The sequence below is a fragment of the Oncorhynchus clarkii genome, chromosome 29 (assembly GCF_045791955.1).
Source record: "Oncorhynchus clarkii lewisi isolate Uvic-CL-2024 chromosome 29, UVic_Ocla_1.0, whole genome shotgun sequence".
Lineage (NCBI taxonomy): Eukaryota > Metazoa > Chordata > Actinopteri > Salmoniformes > Salmonidae > Oncorhynchus > Oncorhynchus clarkii.
This window is the reverse complement of record NC_092175.1, coordinates 308,475-322,272: the sequence shown is the minus strand read 5'-3', so window position 1 is coordinate 322,272 and position 13,798 is coordinate 308,475. Positions and strand designations below refer to the sequence as shown.

The window sequence follows — 13,798 nt, the reverse complement described above, 5'->3', positions numbered from 1 at the left end:
GCCCTCAATGGTGTGTGCTACGCTGCTCCTCTGAAAGTAAGTAATTTCTTGCTTTTTCATCTGACATTTTGACATCAGTGTTACAGGAAAGTTGCTTGTCATTGTTACATGAAAGTAGGTTGTCGTAAGACAAGGCTGCATGAAGTGTGAACTGGAGCTTTCTTGGATCCACAAAAAAAAATGTTTTTGGGGAATCGATCCCACTACCTATAGCATGCTAAGCAAACACAATACCAATTGATCAAATTCCCCAGCTGTTTGGTTTTACCACAAGGAGCAACCAAGAGCGTCCAGTCTTGTCAGGCTATGCTGTTGGTGGACTTGTTAGTTTGTGCTCCAGCACTTGCAGAGGCTCGGTGCATCTCAACAACTGTGCTCTGTAGCCAGCGGCCGGTTAGCTCAGTTGGTTAGAGTGTGTGATACGCTGCTCTCTGAAAGTAAGTAATGTCTTTCTTTTTCATCTGACATTGTGACATCAGTGTTACATGAGAGTTTCTTGTCATTGTTACATGACAGTTTCTTGTCATTGTTTACATGACAGTAGGTTGTCGTAAGACAAGGCTGCATGAAGTGTGAATTGGAGTTTTCTTGGATCCATGAAAGAATTTGCTTTTGGAGAATGCAGGCATCTATCCCACTAACTCACGCATGCAAAGCATTTGAGCTAATTCCCCAGCCGTTTGGAATTTCCGCAAGAAGCAACCTAGAGGGTCCAGTCTTGTCAGGCTATGCTGTTGGTGGACTTGTTTGTTTACGTGCCAGCACTTGCAGAGGCTCGGTGCAATTCAACAATTGAGCAAAATAGCAAATGGCCGGTTAGCTCAGTTGGTTAGAGTGTGGTGCTAATAACGCCAAGGTCATGGGTTCGATCCCCGTACTGGCTATGATGTACATTTTGAGTGTCAAAATTGTGAGTCACATGCATGTGAATTGTCAAGGGTGCTACAGAATTAACTTTAGTGGATTGATGAAATAGCTCAGTTGGGAGAGCGTTAGACTGAAGATCTAAAGGTTCCTAGTTCGATCCCGGGTTTCGGCATTTGTATTTGTTCATTCTTCCTGCTCTGGCTTCAAGGAAACTATCCACAGCTTTGTTTGTGGGCCTCAATGGTGTGTGCTACGCTGCTCCTCTGAAAGTAAGTAATTTCTTGCTTTTTCAACTGACATTTTGACATCAGTGTTACAGGAAAGTTGCTTGTCATTGTTACATGACAGTAGGTAAGTAAGACAAGGTTGCATGAAGTGTGAACTGGAGTTTTCTTGGATCCATGAAAGAATTTGCTTTTGGAGAATGCAGGCATCGATCCCACTAACTCACGCATGCAAAGCATTTGAGCTAATTCCCCAGCCGTTTGGAATTTCCGCAAGAAGCAACCTAGAGGGTCCAGTCTTGTCAGGCTATGCTGTTGGTGGACTTGTTTGTTTACGTGCCAGCACTTGCAGAGGCTCGGTGCATTTCAACAATTGAGCAAAATAGCAAATGGCCGGTTAGCTCAGTTGGTTAGAGTGTGGTGCTAATAACGCCAAGGTCATGGGTTCGATCCCCGTACTGGCTATGATGTACATTTTGAGTGTCAAAATTGTGAGTCAAATGCATGTGAATTGTCAAGGGTGCCACAGAAATTAAATTAGTGAATTGTTGAAATAGCTCAGTTGGGAGAGCGTTAGACTGAAGATATTAAGGTCCCTGGTTTGATCCCAGGTTACGGCATTTGTGTCTGTTCTTTATTCATGCTCTGGCTTCAAGGAAACTATCCACAGCTTTGTTTGTGGTCCTCAATGGTGTGTGCTACGCTGCTCCTCTGAAAGTAAGTAATTTCTTGCTTTTTCAACTGACATTTTGACATCAGTGTTACAGGAAAGTTGCTTGTCATTGTTACATGACAGTAGGTTGTCATAAGACAAGGCTGCATGAAGTGTGAACTGGAGCTTTCTTGGATCCACAAAAAAAATAGTTTTTGGGGAATGCGGGCATCCATCCCACTACCTATAGCATGCTAAGCAAACACAATACCAATTGATCAAATTCCCCAGCTGTTTGGAATTGCCACAAGGAGCAACCAAGAGTGTCCAGTCTTGTCAGGCTATGCTGTTGGTGGACTTGTTAGTTTGTGCTCCAGCACTTGCAGAGGCTCGGTGCATCTCAACAACTGTGCTCTGTAGCCAGCGGCCGGTTAGCTCAGTTGGTTAGAGTGTGTGATACGCTGCTCTCTGAAAGTAAGTAATGTCTTTCTTTTTCATCTGACATTGTGACATCAGTGTTACATGAGAGTTTCTTGTCATTGTTTACATGATAGTAAGTTGTCGTAAGACAAGGCTGCATGAAGTGTGAACTGGAGTTTTCTAGGATCCATGAAATAATTTGCTTTTGGAGAATGCAGGCATCGATCCCACTACCTCACGCATGCAAAGCATTTGAGCTAATTCCCCAGCCGTTTGGAATTTCCGCAAGAAGCAACCTAGAGGGTCCAGTCTTGTCAGGCTATGCTGTTGGTGGACTTGTTTGTTTACGTGCCAGCACTTGCAGAGGCTCGGTGCATTTCAACAATTGAGCAAAATAGCAAATGGCCGGTTAGCTCAGTTGGTTAGAGTGTGGTGCTAATAACGCCAAGGTCATGGGTTCGATCCCCGTACTGGCTATGATGTACATTTTCAGTGTCAAAATTGTGAGTCACATGCATGTGAATTGTCAAGGGTACCACAGAAATACAATTAATGAATTCCCGAAATAGCTCAGTTGGGAGCGCGTTAGACTAAAGCTCTAAAGATCCCGGGTTTCGGCATTAGTATTTGTTCTTTCTTCATGCTCTGGCTTAAAGGAAGCTATCCACAGCTTTGTTTGTGGGCCTCAATGGTGTGTGCTACGCTGCTCCTCTGAAAGTAAGTAAATTCTTGTTTTTCATCTGACATTTTGACATCAGTGTTACAGGAAAGTTGCTTGTCATTGTTACATGACAGTAGGTAAGTAAGACAAGGTTGCATGAAGTGTGAACTGGAGTTTTCTTGGATCCATGAAAGAATTAGCTTTTGGAGAATGCAGGCATCGATCCCACTAACTCACGCATGCAAAGCATTTGAGCTAATTCCCCAGCCGTTTGGAATTTCCGCAAGAAGCAACCTAGAGGGTCCAGTCTTGTCAGGCTATGCTGTTGGTGGACTTGTTTGTTTACGTGCCAGCACTTGCAGAGGCTCGGTGCATTTCAACAATTGAGCAAAATAGCAAATGGCCGGTTAGCTCAGTTGGTTAGAGTGTGGTGCTAATAACGCCAAGGTCATGGGTTCGATCCCCGTACTGGCTATGATGTACATTTTGAGTGTCAAAATTGTGAGTCAAATGCATGTGAATTGTCAAGGGTGCCACAGAAATTAAATTAGTGAATTGTTGAAATAGCTCAGTTGGGAGAGCGTTAGACTGAAGATATTAAGGTCCCTGGTTTGATCCCAGGTTACGGCATTTGTGTCTGTTCTTTATTTATGCTCTGGCTTCAAGGAAACTATCCACAGCTTTGTTTGTGGTCCTCAATGGTGTGTGCTACGCTGCTCCTCTGAAAGTAAGTAATTTCTTGCTTTTTCAACTGACATTTTGACATCAGTGTTACAGGAAAGTTGCTTGTCATTGTTACATGACAGTAGGTTGTCATAAGACAAGGCTGCATGAAGTGTGAACTGGAGCTTTCTTGGATCCACAAAAAAAATAGTTTTTGGGGAATGCGGGCATCCATCCCACTACCTATAGCATGCTAAGCAAACACAATACCAATTGATCAAATTCCCCAGCTGTTTGGAATTGCCACAAGGAGCAACCAAGAGTGTCCAGTCTTGTCAGGCTATGCTGTTGGTGGACTTGTTAGTTTGTGCTCCAGCACTTGCAGAGGCTCGGTGCATCTCAACAACTGTGCTCTGTAGCCAGCGGCGGTTAGCTCAGTTGGTTAGAGTGTGTGATACGCTGCTCTCTGAAAGTAAGTAATGTCTTTCTTTTTCATCTGACATTGTGACATCAGTGTTACATGAGAGTTTCTTGTCATTGTTTACATGATAGTAAGTTGTCGTAAGACAAGGCTGCATGAAGTGTGAACTGGAGTTTTCTAGGATCCATGAAATAATTTGCTTTTGGAGAATGCAGGCATCGATCCCACTACCTCACGCATGCAAAGCATTTGAGCTAATTCCCCAGCCGTTTGGAATTTCCGCAAGAAGCAACCTAGAGGGTCCAGTCTTGTCAGGCTATGCTGTTGGTGGACTTGTTTGTTTACGTGCCAGCACTTGCAGAGGCTCGGTGCATTTCAACAATTGAGCAAAATAGCAAATGGCCGGTTAGCTCAGTTGGTTAGAGTGTGGTGCTAATAACGCCAAGGTCATGGGTTCGATCCCCGTACTGGCTATGATGTACATTTTCAGTGTCAAAATTGTGAGTCACATGCATGTGAATTGTCAAGGGTACCACAGAAATACAATTAATGAATTGCCGAAATAGCTCAGTTGGGAGCGCGTTAGACTAAAGCTCTAAAGATCCCGGGTTTCGGCATTAGTATTTGTTCTTTCTTCATGCTCTGGCTTAAAGGAAGCTATCCACAGCTTTGTTTGTGGGCCTCAATGGTGTGTGCTACGCTGCTCCTCTGAAAGTAAGTAAATTCTTGTTTTTCATCTGACATTTTGACATCAGTGTTACAGGAAAGTTGCTTGTCATTGTTACATGACGGTAGGTTGTCGTAAGACAAGGCTGCATGAAGTGTGAACTGGAGATTTCTTGGATCCACAAAAAAAATAGTTTTTGGGGAATGCGGGCATCGATCCCACTACCTATAGCATGCTAAGCATTTGAGCTAATTCCCCAGCCGCTTGGAATTTCCGCAAGAAGCAACCTAGAGGGTCGAGTCTTGTCAGGCTATGCTGTTGGTGGACGTGTTCGTTTACGTGCCAGCACTTGCAGAGGCTCGGTGCATTTCAACAATTGAGCAAAATCAGAAATGGCCGGTTAGCTCAGTTGGTTAGAGTGTGGTGCTAATAACGGCAAGGTCATGGGTTCGATCCCCGTACTGGTTATGATGTACATTTTGAGTGTCAAAATTGTGAGTCACATGCATGTGAATTGTCAAGGTTGCTACAGAATTAACTTTAGTGAATTGCAGAAATAGCTCAGTTGGGAGAGCGTTAGACTGAAGATCTAAAGGTCCCTGGTTCGTTCCCGGGTTTCGGCATTTGTATTTGTTCTTTCTTCATGCTCTGGATTAAAGGAAACTATCCACAGCTTTGTTTGTGGCCCTCAATGGTGTGTGCTACGCTGCTCCTCTGAAAGTAAGTCATTTCTTGTTTTTCATCTGACATTTTGACATCAGTGTTACAGGAAAGTTGCTTGTCATTGTTACATGACAGTAGGTTGTCGTAAGACAAGGCTGCATGAAGTGTGAACTGGAGATTTCTTGGATCCACAAAAAAAATAGTTTTTGGGGAATGCGGGCATCGATCCCACTACCTATAGCATGCTAAGCATTTGAGCTAATTCCCCAGCCGCTTGGAATTTCCGCAAGAAGCAACCTAGAGGGTCGAGTCTTGTCAAGCTATGCTGTTGGTGGACTTGTTTGTTTACGTGCCAGCACTTGCAGAGGCTCGGTGCATTTCAACAATTGAGCAAAATACCAAATGGCCGGTTTGCTGTACATTTTGAGTGTCAAAATTGTGAGTCACATGCATGTGAATTGTCAAGGGTGCCACAGAATTAAAATGAGTGAATTGCCGAAATAGCTCAGTTGGGAGAGCGTTAGACTGAAAATCTAAAGGTCCCTGGTTTGATCCCGGGTTTCAGCGTTTGTATTTGTTCTTTCTTCATGCTCTGGCTTCAAGGAAACTATCCACAGCTTTGTTTGTGGGCCTCAATGGTGTGTGCTACGCTGCTCCTCTGAAAGTAAGTAATTTTTTGCTTTTTCAACTGACATTTTGACATCAGTGTTACAGGAAAGTTGCTTGTCATTGTTACATGACAGTAGGTTGTCGTAAGACAAGGCTGCATGAAGTGTGAACTGGAGCTTTCTTGGATCCACAAAAAAAAATGTTTTTGGGGAATGCGGGCATCAATCCCACTACCTATAGCATGCTAAGCAAACACAATACCAATTGATCAAATTCCCCAGCTGTTTGGAATTGCCACAAGGAGCAACCAAGAGTGTCCAGTCTTGTCAGGCTATGCTGTTAGTGGACTTGTTAGTTTGTGCTCCAGCACTTGCAGAGGCTCGGTGCATCTCAACAACTGTGCTCTGTAGCCAGCGGCCGGTTAGCTCAGTTGGTTAGAGTGTGTGATACGCTGCTCTCTGTAAGTAAGTAATGTCTTTCTTTTTCATCTGACATTGTGACATCAGTGTTACATGAGAGTTTCTTGTCATTGTTACATGACAGTTTCTTGTCATTGTTTACATGACAGTAGGTTGTCGTAAGACAAGGCTGCATGAAGTGTGAACTGGAGTTTTCTTGGATCCATGAAAGAATTTGCTTTTGGAGAATGCAGGCATCGATCCCACTAACTCACGCATGCAAAGCATTTGAGCTAATTCCCCAGCCGTTTGGAATTTCCGCAAGAAGCAACCTAGAGGGTCCAGTCTTGTCAGGCTATGCTGTTGGTGGACGTGTTCGTTTACGTGCCAGCACTTGCAGAGGCTCGGTGCATTTCAACAATTGAGCAAAATCAGAAATGGCCGGTTAGCTCAGTTGGTTAGAGTGTGGTGCTAATAACGGCAAGGTCATGGGTTCGATCCCCGTACTGGTTATGATGTACATTTTGAGTGTCAAAATTGTGAGTCACATGCATGTGAATTGTCAAGGTTGCTACAGAATTAACTTTAGTGAATTGCAGAAATAGCTCAGTTGGGAGAGCGTTAGACTGAAGATCTAAAGGTCCCTGGTTCGTTCCCGGGTTTCGGCATTTGTATTTGTTCTTTCTTCATGCTCTGGCTTAAAGGAAACTATCCACAGCTTTGTTTGTTGCCCTCAATGGTGTGTGCTACGCTGCTCCTCTGAAAGTAAGTAATTTCTTGCTTTTTCATCTGACATTTTGACATCAGTGTTACAGGAAAGTTGCTTGTCATTGTTACATGACAGTAGGTTGTCGTAAGACAAGGCTGCATGAAGTGTGAACTGGAGCTTTCTTGGATCCATGAAAGAATTTGCTTTGGGAGAATGCAGGCATCGATCCCACTAACTCACGCATGCAAAGCATTTGAGCTAATTCCCCAGCCGTTTGGAATTTCCTCAAGAAGCAACCTAGAGGGTCCAGTCTTGTCAGGCTATGCTGTTGGTGGACTTGTTTGTTTACGTGCCAGCACTTGCAGAGGCTCGGTGCATTTCAACAATTGAGGAAAATAGCAAATGGCCGGTTAGCTCAGTTGGTTAGAGTGTGGTGCTAATAACGGCAAGGTCATGGGTTCGATCCCCGTACTGGCTATGATGTACATTTTGAGTGTCAAAATTGTGAGTCACATGCATGTGAATTGTCAAGGGTGCCACAGAAATAAAATTAGTGAATTGTTGAAATAGCTCAGTTGGGAGAGCGTTAGACTGCAGATCTAAAGGTCACTGATTTGATCCCAGGTTTCGGCATTTGTATTTGTTCTTTCTTCATGCTCTGGCTTCAAGGAAACTATCCACAGCTTTGTTTGTGGCCCTCAACGGTGTGTGCTACGCTGCTCCTCTGAAAGTAAATAATTTCTTGCTTTTTCATCTGACATTTTGACATCAGTGTTACAGGAAAGTTGCTTGTCATTGTTACATGACAGTAGGTTGTCGTAAGACAAGGCTGCATGAAGTGTGAACTGGAGCTTTCTTGGATCCACAAAAAAAAATTGTTTTTGGGGAATGCGGGCATCGATCCCACTACCTATAGCATGCTAAGCATTTGAGCTAACTCCCCAGCCGTTTGGAATTTCCGCAAGAAGCAACCTAGAGGGTCCAGTCTTGTCAGGCTATGCTGTTGGTGGACTTGTTTGTTTACGTGCCAGCACTTGCAGAGGCTCGGTGCATTTCAACAATTGAGCAAAATAGCAAATGGCCGGTTAGCTCAGTTGGTTAGAGTGTGGTGCTAATAAAGCCAAGGTCATGGGTTCGATCCCCGTACTGGCTATGATGTACATTTTGAGTGTCAAAATTGTGAGTCACATGCATGTGAAATGTCAAGGGTGCCACAGAAATAAAATTAGTGAATTGCCGAAATAGCTCAGTCGGGAGAGCGTTGGACTGAAGATATTAAGGTACCTGGTTCGATCCCGGGTTTCTACATTTGTATTTGTTCTTTCTTCATGCTCTGGCTTCAAGGAAACTATCCACAGCTTTGTTTGTGGGCCTCAATGGTGTGTGCTACGCTGCTCCTCTGAAAGTAAGTAATTTCTTGCTTTTTCATCTGACATTTTGACATCAGTGTTACAGGAAAGTTGCTTGTCATTGTTACATGACAAATAGGTTGTCGTAAGACAAGGCTGCATGAAGTGTGAACTAGAGTTTTCTTGGATCCATGAAAGAATTTGATTTTGGAGAATGCAGGCATCGATCCCACTACCTCACGCATGCAAAGCATTTGAGCTAATTCCCCAGCCGTTTGGAATTTCCACAAGAAGCAACCTAGAGGGTCCAGTCTTGTCAGGCTATGCTGTTGGTGGACTTGTTTGTTTACGTGCCAGCACTTTCAGAGGCTCGGTGCATTTCAACAATTGAGCAAAATAGCAAATGGCCGGTTAGCTCAGTTGGTTAGAGTGTGGTGCTAATAACGCCACGGTCATGGGTTCGATTCCCGTACTGGCTATGATGTACATTTTGAGTGTCAAAATTGTGAGTCACATGCATGTGAATTGTCAAGGGTGCCACAGAATTAAAATGAGTGAATTGCCGAAATAGCTAAGTTGGGAGAGCGTTAGACTGTAGATCTAAAGGTCCCTGGTTTGGTTTCGGCGTTTGTATTTGTTCTTTCTTCATGCTCTGGCTTCAAGGAAACTATCCACAGCTTTGTTTGTGGGCCTCAATGGTGTGTGCTACGCTGCTCCTCTGAAAGTAAGTCATTTCTTGCTTTTTCAACTGACATTTTGACATCAGTGTTACAGGAAAGTTGCTTGTCATTGTTACATGACAGTAGGTTGTCGTAAGACAAGGCTGCATGAAGTGTGAACTGGAGCTTTCTTGGATCCACAAAAAAAATAGTTTTTGGGGAATGCGGGCATCGATCCCACTACCTATAGCATGCTAAGCATTTGAGCTAATTCCCCAGCCGTTTGGAATTTCCGCAAGAAGCAACCTAGAGGGTCCAGTCTTGTCAGGCTATGCTGTTGGTGGACTTGTTTGTTTACGTGCCAGCACTTGCAGAGGCTCGGTGCATTTCAACAATTGAGCAAAATAGCAAATAGCCGGTTAGCTCGGTTGGTTAGAGTGTGGTGCAAATAATGCCAAGGTCATGGGTTCGATCCCCGTACTGGCTATGATGTACATTTTGAGTGTCAAAATTGTGAGTCACATGCATGTGAATTGTCAAGGGTGCCACAGAAATAAAATTAGTGAATTGCAGAAATAGCTCAGTTGGGAGAGCGTTAGACTGAAGCTCTAAAGGTCCCTGGTTTGATCCCGGGTTTCGGCATTTGTATTTGCTCTGGCTTCAAGGAAACTATCCACAGCTTTGTTTGTGGGCCTCAATGGTGTGTGCTACGCTGCTCCTCTGAAAGTAAGTAATTTCTTGCTTTTTCATCTGACATTTTGACATCAGTGTTACAGGAAAGTTGCTTGTCATTGTTACATGACAGTAGGTTGTCGTAAGACAAGGCTGCATGAAGTGTGAACTGGAGCTTTCTTGGATCCACAAAAAAAAATTGTTTTTGGGGAATGCGGGCATCGATCCCACTACCTATAGCATGCTAAGCATTTGAGCTAATTCCCCAGCCGTTTGGAATTTCCGCAAGAAGCAACCTAGATGGTCCAGTCTTGTCAGGCTATGCTGTTGGTGGACTTGTTTGTTTACTTGCCAGCACTTGCAGAGGCTCGGTGCATTTCAACAATTGAGCAAAATAGCAAATGGCCGGTTAGCTCAGTTGGTTAGAGTGTGGTGCTAATATCGCCAAGGTCATGGGTTCGATCCCCGTACTGGCTATGATGTACATTTTGAGTGTCAAAATTGTGAGTCACATGCATGTGAATTGTCAAGGGTGCCACAGAATTAAAATGAGTGAATTGCCGAAATAGCTAAGTTGGGAGAGCGTTAGACTGAAGATCTAAAGGTCCCTGGTTTGGTTTCGGCGTTTGTATTTGTTCTTTCTTCATGCTCTGGCTTCAAGGAAACTATCCACAGCTTTGTTTGTGGGCCTCAATGGTGTGTGCTACGCTGCTCCTCTGAAAATAAGTAATTTCTTGCTTTTTCAACTGACATTTTGACATCAGTGTTACAGGAAAGTTGCTTGTCATTGTTACATGACAGTAGGTTGTCGTAAGACAAGGCTGCATGAAGTGTGAACTGGAGCTTTCTTGGATCCACAAAAATAATTGTTTTTGGGGAATGCGGGCATCGATCCCACTACCTATAGCATGCTAAGCAAACACAATACCAATTGATCAAATACCCCAGCTGTTTGGAATTGCCACAAGGAGCAACCAAGAGTGTCCAGTCTTGTCAGGCTATGCTGTTGGTGGACTTGTTAGTTTGTGCTCCAGCACTTGCAGAGGCTCGGTGCATCTCAACAACTGTGCTCTGCAACCAGCGGCCGGTTAGCTCAGTTGGTTAGAGTGTGTGATACGCTGCTCTCTGAAAGTAAGTAATGTCTTTCTTTTTCATCTGACATTGTGACATCAGTGTTACATGAGAGTTTCTTGTCATTGTTACATGACAGTTTATTGTCATTGTTTACATGACAGTAGGTTGTCGTAAGACAAGGCTGCATGAAGTGTGAACTGGAGTTTTCTAGGATCCATGAAAGAATTTGCTTTTGGAGAATGCAGGCATTGATCCCACTACCTCACGCATGCAAAGCATTTGAGCTAATTCCCCAGCCGTTTGGAATTTCCGCAAGAAGCAACCTAGAGGGTCCAGTCTTGTCAGGCTATGCTGTTGGTGGACTTGTTTGTTTACGTGCCAGCACTTGCAGAGGCTCGGTGCATTTCAACAATTGAGCAAAATAGCAAATGGCCGGTTAGCTCAGTTGGTTAGAGTGTGGTGCTAATAACGCCAAGGTCATGGGTTTGATCCCCGTACTGGCTATGATGTACATTTTGAGTGTCAAAATTGTGAGTCACATGCATGTGAATTGACAAGGGTACCACAGAAATACAGTTAATGAATTGCCGAAATAGCTCAGTTGGGAGAGCGTTAGACTGAAGCTCTAAAATTCCCTGGTTCGATCCTGGGTTTCGGCATTTGTATTTGTTCTTTCTTCATGCTCTGGCTTAAAGGAAACTATCCACAGCTTTGTTTGTGGGCCTCAATGGTGTGGGCCTCAATGGTGTGTGCTACGCTGCTCCTCTGAAAGTAATAATTTCTTGTTTTTCATCTGACATTTTGACATCAGTGTTACAGGAAAGTTGCTTGTCATTGTTACATGACAGTAGGTTGTCGTAAGACAAGGCTGCATGAAGTGTGAACTGGAGCTTTCTTGGATCCACAAAAAAAATAGTTTTTGGGGAATGCGGGCATCGATCCCACTACCTATAGCATGCTAAGCATTTGAGCTAATTCCCCAGCCGTTTGGAATTTCCGCAAGAAGCAACCTAGAGGGTCCAGTCTTGTCAGGCTATGCTGTTGGTGGACTTGTTTGTTTACGTGCCAGCACTTGCAGAGGCTCGGTGCATTTCAACAATTGAGCAAAATAGCAAATGGTTGGTTAGAGTGTGGTGCTAATTACGCCAAGGTCATGGGTTCGATCCCCGTACTGGCTATGATGTACATTTTGAGTGTCAAAATTGTGAGTCACATGCATGTGAATTGTCAAGGGTGCCACAGAATTAAAAATAGTGAATTGCCAAAATAGCTAAGTTGGGAGAGCGTTAGACTGTTAGACTGAAGATCTAAAGGTCCCTGGTTTGGTTTCGGCGTTTGTATTTGTTCTTTCTTCATGCTCTGGCTTCAAGGAAACTATCCACAGCTTTGTTTGTGGGCCTCAATGGTGTGTGCTACGCTGCTCCTCTGAAAGTAAGTAATTTCTTGCTTTTTCAACTGACATTTTGACATCAGTGTTACAGGAAAGTTGCTTGTCATTGTTACATGACAGTAGGTTGTCGTAAGACAAGGCTGCATGAAGTGTGAACTGGAGCTTTCTTGGATCCACAAAAAAAATTGTTTTTGGGGAATGCGGGCATCGATCCCACTACCTATAGCATGCTAAGCAAACACAATACCAATTGATCAAATACCCCAGCTGTTTGGAATTGCCACAAGGAGCAACCAAGAGTGTCCTGTCTTGTCAGGCTATGCTGTTGGTGGACTTGTTAGTTTGTGCTCCAGCACTTGCAGAGGCTCGGTGCATCTCAACAACTGTGCTCTGTAGCCAGCGGCCGGTTAGCTCAGTTGGTTAGAGTGTGTGATACGCTGCTCTCTGAAAGTAAGTAATGTCTTTCTTTTTCATCTGACATTGTGACATCAGTGTTACATGAGAGTTTCTTGTCATTGTTACATGACAGTTTATTGTCATTGTTTACATGACAGTAGGTTGTCGTAAGACAAGGCTGCATGAAGTGTGAACTGGAGTTTTCTAGGATGCCCGCATTCCCCAAAAACATTTTAGGCTATGCTGTTGGTGGACTTGTTTGTTTACGTGCCAGCACTTGCAGAGGCTCGGTGCATTTCAACAATTGAGCAAAATACCAAATGGCCGGTTAGCTCAGTTGGTTAGAGTGTGGTGCTAATAACGCCAAGGTCATGGGTTCGATCCCCATACTGGCTATGCTGTACATTTTGAGTGTCAAAATTGTGAGTCACATGCATGTGAATTGTCAAGGTTGCTACAGAATTAACTTTAGTGAATTGCCGAAATAGCTCAGTTGGGAGAGCGTTAGACTGAAGATCTAAAGGTCCCTGGTTCGATCCCGGGTTTCGGCATTTGTATTTGTTCTTTCTTCATGCTCTGGCTTAAAGGAAGCTATCCACAGCTTTGTTTGTGGGCCTCAATGGTGTGTGCTACGCTGCTCCTCTGAAAGTAAGTAATTTCTTGTTTTTCATCTGACATTTTGACTTCAGTGTTACAGGAAAGTTGCTTGTCATTCTTACATGACAGTAGGTTGTCGTAAGACAAGGCTGCATGAAGTGTGAACTGGAGATTTCTTGGATCCACAAAAAAAATTGTTTTTGGGGAATGCGGGCATCGATCCCACTACCTATAGCATGCAAAGCATTTGAGCTAATTCCCCAGCCGTTTGGAATTTCCGCAAGAAGCAACCTAGAGGGTCGAGTCTTGTCAGGCTATGCTGTTGGTGGACTTGTTTGTTTACGTGCCAGCACTTGCAGAGGCTCGGTGCATTTCAACAATTGAGCAAAATACCAAATGGCCGGTTAGCTCAGTTGGTTAGAGTGTGGTGCTAATAACGCCAAGGTCATGGGTTCGATCCCCATACTGGCTATGCTGTACATTTTGAGTGTCAAAATTGTGAGTCACATGCATGTGAATTGTCAAGGTTGCTACAGAATTAACTTTAGTGAATTGCCGAAATAGCTCAGTTGGGAGAGCGTTAGACTGAAGATCTAAAGGTCCCTGGTTCGATCCCGGGTTTCGGCATTTGTATTTGTTCTTTCTTCATGCTCTGGCTTAAAGGAAGCTATCCACAGCTTTGTTTGTGGGCCTCAATGGTGTGTGCT

The 13,798-nt window shown here is 43.9% G+C and overlaps 18 non-coding genes across 18 annotated transcripts; all 18 read left to right on the top strand.

Moving 5' to 3' along the window:
• The first annotated feature begins 810 nt into the window (after positions 1 to 810).
• trnai-aau (transfer RNA isoleucine (anticodon AAU)) lies at positions 811 to 884 on the top strand. The gene has a single exon. It is a non-coding gene; the product is annotated as a tRNA-Ile (tRNA).
• A 598-nt stretch (positions 885 to 1,482) lies between these two features.
• Positions 1,483 to 1,556, top strand: trnai-aau (transfer RNA isoleucine (anticodon AAU)). The gene has a single exon. It is a non-coding gene; the product is annotated as a tRNA-Ile (tRNA).
• Positions 1,557 to 2,566: 1,010 nt separating this feature from the next.
• Positions 2,567 to 2,640, top strand: trnai-aau (transfer RNA isoleucine (anticodon AAU)). The gene has a single exon. It is a non-coding gene; the product is annotated as a tRNA-Ile (tRNA).
• A 585-nt stretch (positions 2,641 to 3,225) lies between these two features.
• Positions 3,226 to 3,299, top strand: trnai-aau (transfer RNA isoleucine (anticodon AAU)). The gene has a single exon. It is a non-coding gene; the product is annotated as a tRNA-Ile (tRNA).
• Positions 3,300 to 4,308: 1,009 nt separating this feature from the next.
• trnai-aau (transfer RNA isoleucine (anticodon AAU)) lies at positions 4,309 to 4,382 on the top strand. The gene has a single exon. It is a non-coding gene; the product is annotated as a tRNA-Ile (tRNA).
• A 587-nt stretch (positions 4,383 to 4,969) lies between these two features.
• trnai-aau (transfer RNA isoleucine (anticodon AAU)) lies at positions 4,970 to 5,043 on the top strand. Its single transcript has one exon. It is a non-coding gene; the product is annotated as a tRNA-Ile (tRNA).
• Positions 5,044 to 5,732: 689 nt separating this feature from the next.
• On the top strand, positions 5,733 to 5,805 carry trnaf-gaa (transfer RNA phenylalanine (anticodon GAA)). The gene has a single exon. It is a non-coding gene; the product is annotated as a tRNA-Phe (tRNA).
• Positions 5,806 to 6,684: 879 nt separating this feature from the next.
• Positions 6,685 to 6,758, top strand: trnai-aau (transfer RNA isoleucine (anticodon AAU)). Its single transcript has one exon. It is a non-coding gene; the product is annotated as a tRNA-Ile (tRNA).
• A 600-nt stretch (positions 6,759 to 7,358) lies between these two features.
• On the top strand, positions 7,359 to 7,432 carry trnai-aau (transfer RNA isoleucine (anticodon AAU)). Its single transcript has one exon. It is a non-coding gene; the product is annotated as a tRNA-Ile (tRNA).
• Positions 7,433 to 7,514: 82 nt separating this feature from the next.
• On the top strand, positions 7,515 to 7,587 carry trnac-gca (transfer RNA cysteine (anticodon GCA)). Its single transcript has one exon. It is a non-coding gene; the product is annotated as a tRNA-Cys (tRNA).
• Positions 7,588 to 8,708: 1,121 nt separating this feature from the next.
• trnai-aau (transfer RNA isoleucine (anticodon AAU)) lies at positions 8,709 to 8,782 on the top strand. Its single transcript has one exon. It is a non-coding gene; the product is annotated as a tRNA-Ile (tRNA).
• Positions 8,783 to 9,531: 749 nt separating this feature from the next.
• trnaf-gaa (transfer RNA phenylalanine (anticodon GAA)) lies at positions 9,532 to 9,604 on the top strand. The gene has a single exon. It is a non-coding gene; the product is annotated as a tRNA-Phe (tRNA).
• Positions 9,605 to 10,037: 433 nt separating this feature from the next.
• trnai-aau (transfer RNA isoleucine (anticodon AAU)) lies at positions 10,038 to 10,111 on the top strand. The gene has a single exon. It is a non-coding gene; the product is annotated as a tRNA-Ile (tRNA).
• Positions 10,112 to 11,138: 1,027 nt separating this feature from the next.
• On the top strand, positions 11,139 to 11,212 carry trnai-aau (transfer RNA isoleucine (anticodon AAU)). Its single transcript has one exon. It is a non-coding gene; the product is annotated as a tRNA-Ile (tRNA).
• Positions 11,213 to 12,816: 1,604 nt separating this feature from the next.
• Positions 12,817 to 12,890, top strand: trnai-aau (transfer RNA isoleucine (anticodon AAU)). Its single transcript has one exon. It is a non-coding gene; the product is annotated as a tRNA-Ile (tRNA).
• Positions 12,891 to 12,972: 82 nt separating this feature from the next.
• trnaf-gaa (transfer RNA phenylalanine (anticodon GAA)) lies at positions 12,973 to 13,045 on the top strand. The gene has a single exon. It is a non-coding gene; the product is annotated as a tRNA-Phe (tRNA).
• Positions 13,046 to 13,489: 444 nt separating this feature from the next.
• On the top strand, positions 13,490 to 13,563 carry trnai-aau (transfer RNA isoleucine (anticodon AAU)). The gene has a single exon. It is a non-coding gene; the product is annotated as a tRNA-Ile (tRNA).
• Positions 13,564 to 13,645: 82 nt separating this feature from the next.
• trnaf-gaa (transfer RNA phenylalanine (anticodon GAA)) lies at positions 13,646 to 13,718 on the top strand. The gene has a single exon. It is a non-coding gene; the product is annotated as a tRNA-Phe (tRNA).
• The last annotated feature ends 80 nt before the right edge of the window (positions 13,719 to 13,798 follow it).